An 8,064-nucleotide genomic window follows, 5' to 3' on the forward strand; every position below is an offset into this window, starting at 1 on the left:
CTCCAAGTAGGATGCTGCTACACTGCAGGGTTCTTCTTGTCTTCTGAAAATGGAGGGTGGGATTTGAAGCAGGTATAAACAACTAGCTGGATTCAGTTCAAGACAACGTGGCCAAGGACAGTCATCACTAAACAGAACAGCTGAGTCAAAGTATCTCTCCCTGTCCCAACAATCTGACATAATTAAAAGAAGGAGGGATTAAGTTCCGGAAAATGATTTAATCAGCTCTCAGTGTTGATCTTGGAGTCCTTGTATTCTATTCACTGCATACCAGTGTGTCCCTGACATCTTTCAACAGCCCTGAGCTATGTCTAGTTTGGCAGCTGAGCAGTCACCTGAGCAGTCACCTGAGCAGTACCTTGAGGCTTTCATTGCACTTTAATCAATATATTGCTCTTTATCCATGAAGGACCCAGCAACTTCCCATAGACTTTGGATGTGACAGTAAAAAAGGAAAAGGTAAAGGAGCCCTGGATGGTTAAGTCCAGTCAAAGGCGACTATGGGGTTGCGGCTCTCATCTCGCTTTTCCACAGACAGCTTTCCAGGTCATGTGGTCAGCGTGACTGAACCACTTCTGATGTAATGGAACACTGTGATGAAAGCAAGAGCCCACAGAAACGCCGTTTAGCTTTCTGTCACAAAGGTTCCTCTTTATCTACTTGCACTAGTATGCTTTCAATCTGCTAGGTTGGAGGAGCTGGGACAGAGCCACATGATTTGTAGCTACTGAGAGTCTTATTCTCCATCAATTTGCCTAATTCCCTTCTAAAGCCATTCAGATTGGTGGCATTCACTATGTCTTGTAGAAAATTCCATAGTTTAATTGTGCTCAGATTTAAGCTTGTAACCAAACAGTGGGAAGAAAATATATTTAAGTGAGAGTCTGGATGGGAGGAAAAGTTGGCCGTGGGAAATGGAGGGTTCACCTTCCCACCTCTTGGAAATAATTAAACCAGTGTTCTGGACAATGGCTTCAAGAATTTTAATTAATGGGTGTTTTGTTTTATTTTATTTTATTAAAATGCTTATTAAATTGAACCGCTTTTAATTTAAATTTTTTTATTCACTATCATCTCCTCCGCTGTGTCTCATTAAGCAAACCACAAAACCAAATAATACTGATGTTAATAATCCACAAAGTAATATTTTGCTCCTGTCCTCAGCATTACCTCTGATGTGCAGATATATCCGAAACAACAATGACACCACATGGCAATTTAACAAGACGTTGTGACTCCAATAAATATTCCTGTTCTGCCAGTGTTCTGCGTACAAATCTAGGTAAGATTTGCCTTACTTTTTATCTTTTGCTGTTGGATTAGATCCAGGTTAAGATCGTTTAACTTAAGGGTTCTTTTATCTCTTTTATGTATTTAATGTTTATGTGAAAAACATTTTGATATTTTTTCCTTTTATGATATTGCTCTGCACACACATTTAAATAAATAAACAAAAATTAAATAGCACCTCTCTTTAAATTACCAAATTTAATAACACTTTCTACATTGTCCAGATTCAGGCATCAAAGAAAATTGGAACCATTACATTGAATATGCCTTAAGAGCAATAGACCTGCATATTTTTTCCAGATCAAGATATTTCTTTCAAATTCTTTTTCATAGGGGGACACCGAGTGCAACTTCTGAATGCATTCGCAGTAACCAGGTACTGTGACTCAGGTGAATATAGCTTCACTGCAGGGAATGGTAAATTCTTTCAGATGAAGAGGCACTGCTGCAACACTGAACTGTGTAACAATGCAACTCTCAGCTGTAAGTTTCTGCATCATTTTGGAATCCTTAGGATGTTAGGGCTTTGCACTGGACTTGGCCAAGGGCTGGATCCTTAGTCAAGCAGCAGTACTCAGAGGATATGTGCCTCATTCAAATGGGGTGAGACAGCCAAAATGGCTATAGGTTGGGTTCAGCAGTTCAGCACTATTTGGGCCTCTCAAGGGGTGGAGAGGCAGGCAGGATGAAGAAGCAGGCAGGAGGAGAAACTGTTTTAAAAAAGGACCTACTGGGCAGCTACATCTCTGCCTGAGAAGGGATGGGTTCCCTTTCCAAACAGGCTTCTCCTGAATCTGTCCCAATGTCAGTCCTAAAACCAGACTGGGTCTAGATAATCTTTTCATCCAATAACACTTGCTGGTGCCCCACCAAAACTGTAAAGTCCTTGGGTGAATTACAATAATATAACATACAGGTACAAAAACAGATAAACCCATTAACATGCTCACTATACTTTTGATTTTGGCAGTTCCTGATCGCAACGTGCTGGCTGAAAATGGTTTGAAGTGCCCAGACTGCTTCTCCAAAGGGACCAAAAACCTAATAAAACAATTTTTAAAAAAAGAAAGAAAGAAAAGAAACTCCAGCTAGGAGCATAGGAAGTGGGGTGTGGTGGGTGCAGTCCGCCTCGGGTGTCACCCTGATGGGTGGTGACAATATGGCAGGTGGCACTCTCCGCAGGGCCTGCAGCATGCCCAAGGCATGCATCTCAAGAGCCCGCAGGCTCCACGCTGTCTGCCCACTGCCTCCCCCCCCAGCTGTAGGGCACCATCGGTGTGGGCGCTGCGCGTGCACTGCCAGGCGGTTCGCCCTGTCCCTCGGCACCCCAGTCTTCCTCCACCACTGACTCCAGCCATCATTAGAGGAAGCTGATCTCTTAGAGTTCTCCATGATCCTGCAAACAATGGCCTGGTGGCCCTCTCTGTTGGCACATGCACCATCACCCCAGCAGGGCCGATCCTGGGTTTTGGCAAAGTGGGCAGCTGCTCCCCCCTCCCCACAGCACCGTGGGCAAGAAACGCTCCCTAGAGCACTTGCTGGCCAAGCAGCATTGGGGGATTTGTATGCCAGCCAACCAGCTGATATTTTACCACACTGTCCCCACCCCCCAAACACCATGAGTGGTCGGATTGTTTGCTGCCACGAGGAGGCGATATTCAGCGGTGATATTGTGTGTGTTTTGTGGCTATGTTAAGGGTTAAGAGAGCCAGTGTGGTGTAGTGGTTAAGAGCAGTAGACTCTTAATCTGGTGAACCGTGTTCGTGTCCCCGCTCCTCCACATGCAGCTGCTTGGTGACCTTGGGCTAGTCACACTTCTCTGAAGTCTCTCAGCCTCACTCACCTCACAGAGTGTTTGTTGTGGGGAAGGATGGGGAAGGAGACTGTTAGTCGCTTTGAGACTCTGTATGGTAGTGATAAAGCTGGACATCAAATCCAAACCCTCCTCCTTCTATTTTATCATATGACATCATCCATCAAACTCTGAGGGGTTGGGCATAAGCAACTGACAGGCGGTATTATCCTTAAACAAGTGCTGCCAGGTTGCTCAGTCCGTGGAATTTGGGGGACGGGACACTGTCTATGGCACCCTGTCTGAAGGCATCTAGGAGAGACAGACAGACCCGTTGTCATGCCCTGGGCTATAGTTCAATTTCAGGAGAGATGAGCTGGATGAGTTCAGGAAATCTCATATTTAAAATCATGATTTCTGTGCTAATCACACTTCTGCCTGTCTGGTCAAATGTGCTCCTTGGCAAGGCTTCCCCAAGACATGTTGCCCAGAGCCAGCCTATTAGCACAGTTGGCTCTGGCTGGCTTCAGGAGTTGCTCTCTGCCGTGGCACCACGTCAGCAAACAGCAAGCAGCTCCTGAAACCAACCAGAGTCAACTGCACTCCCAGGCTGGCCCCTTCTGGGCAACGGCCATTCGCCCGTTACTCCCGAGCCTCCCGTGATCTGTCAAAACAAAGGGGGAAGGGGAAGGAGATCAGGGAAGGCTCGGGAGTCACAAGCAGGTGCATTTATGTTTCACAGAGTGTGAAAGAAGGGTTTTGCACCTTTATACAATATGCATGTGTGCTTGGGCCCAGAGGAAAATCTCAACCTGGTGCCAGTAACCAGGTTGAGAGGTGGAGAAGTGGCCATCTCCCAGGGTGAGTGGCTGGATGAGGAATTCTCCAAGGTGAAAATGGGGAGGGCATGTCATTGGGAGCCAGGGAGTGTGCTTGCAACTTGTCAATGCTGTGACTTGTTTGCAAAAAATATTGAGGAAGTAATTGCTTGCATCCACTGGAAACTTGACCCCTCTGTTACTGCAGATGAATCTCAAGGGGTATGCAGAGCACAGTCTAGCCCTGTTGTCTATTGCCCAAGAGGCCACTGAAGAGGTGACCTGATTTTGGGGGAAGGGGCCAATCTGGTCTCTCAGGAGTGCAGTGCAGCTGTTTCTGCCACTGAGGCAGCAGCAGTGGACAAGGAATTCTCTGGAGGCCAGATCTGCTCTTGTGGATCCAGCTGCCTAAGATGGTTGTCACACCTAGCCTCATGGTTGGGACAGTCCTGCACTTTAGAATGCCAGACTACTCATTCAGCCCCCTCACCCTCAGTATGTAACCAGCATTACAAATACCAAATGGGGAAAAGCTTTTACAGCTCTACAACTCCAGTGTAAGAACTCTGTCATATGAGACTCTGTGTATGAACTCTGTGCAATGTATTTTGTTTTGTTTTAACCTCTTTTATGTATTTTATCTTTTGTAATCTCTTTGGCTAAACCAATAAATAATACTTGCATTTGTATTTGAAAGAAACAGATCTGAGATCCGGCATTTTTTCCCCCATAACCATTTATTTCGTATTGTAATGAACATAATGAAAACTTAAGTATTTTTTATTGAAACATTGCAGGGTTCTTTGTAGTTATAATACACAATCCCCACACAACTGTCATGGAAATTCTACTCAATATCAATCCAGAGAAGATCCCAATGTATAGTTAGCAGAGTAAAAACTTCAACACGTTTCAGGATTCCCCCAAAAATAGACCGGAGGCAATTAATATTTCATCCAGCAGAGTTTTACTGCTACTGAAGGCAAATGAACACAATGGTCACTTATACAATGCATTCAGGATTGGCACTGTCCACAAGAAATCCAGTTGCAGCAGACTTCACATAAACTTACAATAACTTACAATAAGTCTAAACCTTAACACTATATACGGAACTCCACACCAGAAGGAAGAGATATAGAAAGAGAAATGAAACCCGGGCTCCTTCTGGCCTCTTAATATGACCTTAAAAAAGATTGATAGATAGATAATACTTTATTCGGCTATAAGCCCACAAGGTAAAACCAATCAATAAATAAAATAGCATTTTACATTCTAAAATATCAACTAAAATATTTCAACGCATAATCTCCTTCACGTTACATACAATCTCTAGATGTACCATATTGTGGCCTTGAATATAAAGATGGTGGATAGAGTTTACTAGATTTTTAATAGTCATGCAGCATTCCATGAAGTCTTTTATATGAAAGAACTGAATTCAGGAATCTGGCAACCTGTAATGTTCTATAAGAGTCAATGTCCTGGAGTAGATAGGCTAGATGTAATTCAGGTGGTTTAGCAACAGTTTCCAAGATGATTGAACTCAGAATCCTTGATCGGGGAACAATATATAAAGGACAATTAAACAAGATATGATAATGAGATTCTATTGATTTGTTGTCACATGCGCATAAAACAGAGGTTTTACCGTTAGAAAATCTATTACTCAGCACATTTGAGGGGAACACATTAAATCTGGCTCTAACAAAAGCGAATCTATGCGACGCAACCAATAAGGTAGACAGATATCGAGGTATCTGGGACATAAATGCAATGCCCTGATTTATCGGGGAACATGTTCCTCCACCTGTAGTAAGATTTTGTGGCAAATCAACCTCCTCCAATCTTTGTTTGATGACCTTTTTTGCTGTAATTAGATCTAAATTTAGTATATCGGAAGGAGAGATTCCATAAGAGAACAGTTTGGAATGGATTTTTGTTGCCCATGGGCTGGTAAATTCATCTCTCCAAAGGCACTGAATAAGATGGTAATTGGGCAATTTATGCCAAAGGGACAGCCAGTAATTAAAGGCATGTCTCCACATCAGGATCTCTAAGGAGGGGGTCTTAAGTTCTAAGTGAATAGCCGAGTTGCTTACACAGGAGGGTAGTTTCAAAAGGCGTCTGAGAAAAAGATTTTGCAATGTCACCAGAGGCATGAGGTTTACAAAAGCGCCCCATAAAGGGACCGCATAGGCCATAGTTGCAACCACTTTTGCACTATAAACTTTTAAGGCAGATGGAACATGCATAGCCCCCTCTGTAAAGAAAAAGCGTAATAGAGCGTAGATAAGGGCTTTGCCCTTATTTTGTAAGTATGTGATATGCGCTTTCCATCCCATATTATACTGAAAGTAAATTCCTAGATATTGAAATTGTAACACAAAGCTCTTCTTTCATATTGGATGCAATCTTTTTAAGGAACTCTGTGGGAGTCAGCCAGATGTCTCTTCCAGTCTAGTCACACCTACATTGTCAGTGAACAGGTACTTTAAATGAATGTGTACTCACTGATGGTTGCCACATCTCTTTGAGGATCAGAAATTGGTGTTAAAATACACTAGCTTAGACTAAGTCAGATTTGTTGTTTTCTGTGTATGTATTTTCCCAAATGTTCCCTAATTCTTAAGTGACCTTCTTCTATGATCTTTTATTCCTAGATGGTAACAGGGTTCTTACTTCACAGTTGTTGTTGTTGTTGTTGTTGTTGTTGTTGTTGTTGTTATTTAATAAATATGTATTCTGTACTTTTTGTGCTTATTTGGATACAGTGTTGATTCAAACCAGAACATCAGCTCTCTTTGTGCATTCTGGGTGATATATTTTTCTGGAGACAGCTCCTGCTTTCTGGGTCACCCAGATGTCCTTTGTACCCACAGGTGTCTCCTGGACCTGAAGGGAAGAATGGCTAGCAAGAGTGGTGACATCCCAATATTCTGGGAGTTTGGCCTTTTGTTGAACAGAAATCAGAAGCCAACAAGATAACAAGCTCTTAGAATGATGGGTCCTTTTCATAAGCTACAGGAATGAAAAGTTTGTAGATAACATCTCCTCTTATGACCTATCTTCAGTGATCTGCCTTCCGAACAGCTTTCATCTGCATTTTAAACAAAGAAACATTCCTATCTTCCCCATATTTCTATTTCCCCTCTCCTTCCTTCCTCCTTTCCTTTCCTTTTTCTCTTATTACCCCCTTTCTTTTCTCCTCTCTTTCCTACTTTTATGCTGTTCTCTCTTTTATAGACCCTAACATCATCACCATTACCATCATCTCTGCTATTATTTCTATTTAAATATACCTCTTTCTACTCATTTCCTTTGTATAGGTGTGTCTTTCGTATTTTCTGATACTAACAGTATTCAGCTATCTCCAAATCTCAGAATTTAAGATATCTCAACCACATGATAATATGAAAGCATTGGTCTGAGCTTTTACAATAAAATAAAATGAAAAAATAAAATAAAATAAGGCTTAATGTGCTGCCAGTGGTGGTGAGGGAAATCTCAAACTGATGCCAGTAACCAGATTGAGAAGTGGAGAAGTGGACATCTCCCAGGGTGAGAGGCTGGGTGAGGTATTCTCCAAGGTGAAAATGGGGAGGGCATGTCATTGGGAGCCAGGCAGGGTGCTTGTGACTTGTCAATGCTGTGACTTGTTTGCAAAAAATATTGAGGATGAAATTGCTTGCATTGACTGGGAATTTGACCCCTCTGTTACTGCAGATGAATCTCAAGGGGTGTGCAGAGAACTGTCTAGCCCTGTTGTGTTCAATGAGTTTTAGTTGGTCAAAAGAAACAAAGATCATCAAGCTGGAGGCAAAACAAAATGACCACCTCAGTTTCTCTCTATCTTTTGTGGTTGGCTGTCTTAACTGTATTTTGTTCTGAAGTTGTTCTATGGGTTTTTGGACCTCAATATATAAAATCTCCACAGGAAACAAGGAATGGAGGAGACTAGCAGCACCTCCTAATTCTCCAAGAGCCCACTGAAGAGGTGACCTGATTTGGGAGGGGAGGTGTAAATCTGGTCTCTAAGGAGTGCAGCTGTTGCTGCCACTGTGGCAGTAGCAATGGGCAAGGAATTCCTTGCAGGCCAGATCTGCTGCCCCTATAATTATCTCTGGCAGGCATGCAGCCTGATAAGCGGCAAGGACTCTCTGT

This window comes from Podarcis raffonei, chromosome 8, assembly GCF_027172205.1.
Source record: "Podarcis raffonei isolate rPodRaf1 chromosome 8, rPodRaf1.pri, whole genome shotgun sequence".
NCBI lineage: Eukaryota > Metazoa > Chordata > Lepidosauria > Squamata > Lacertidae > Podarcis > Podarcis raffonei.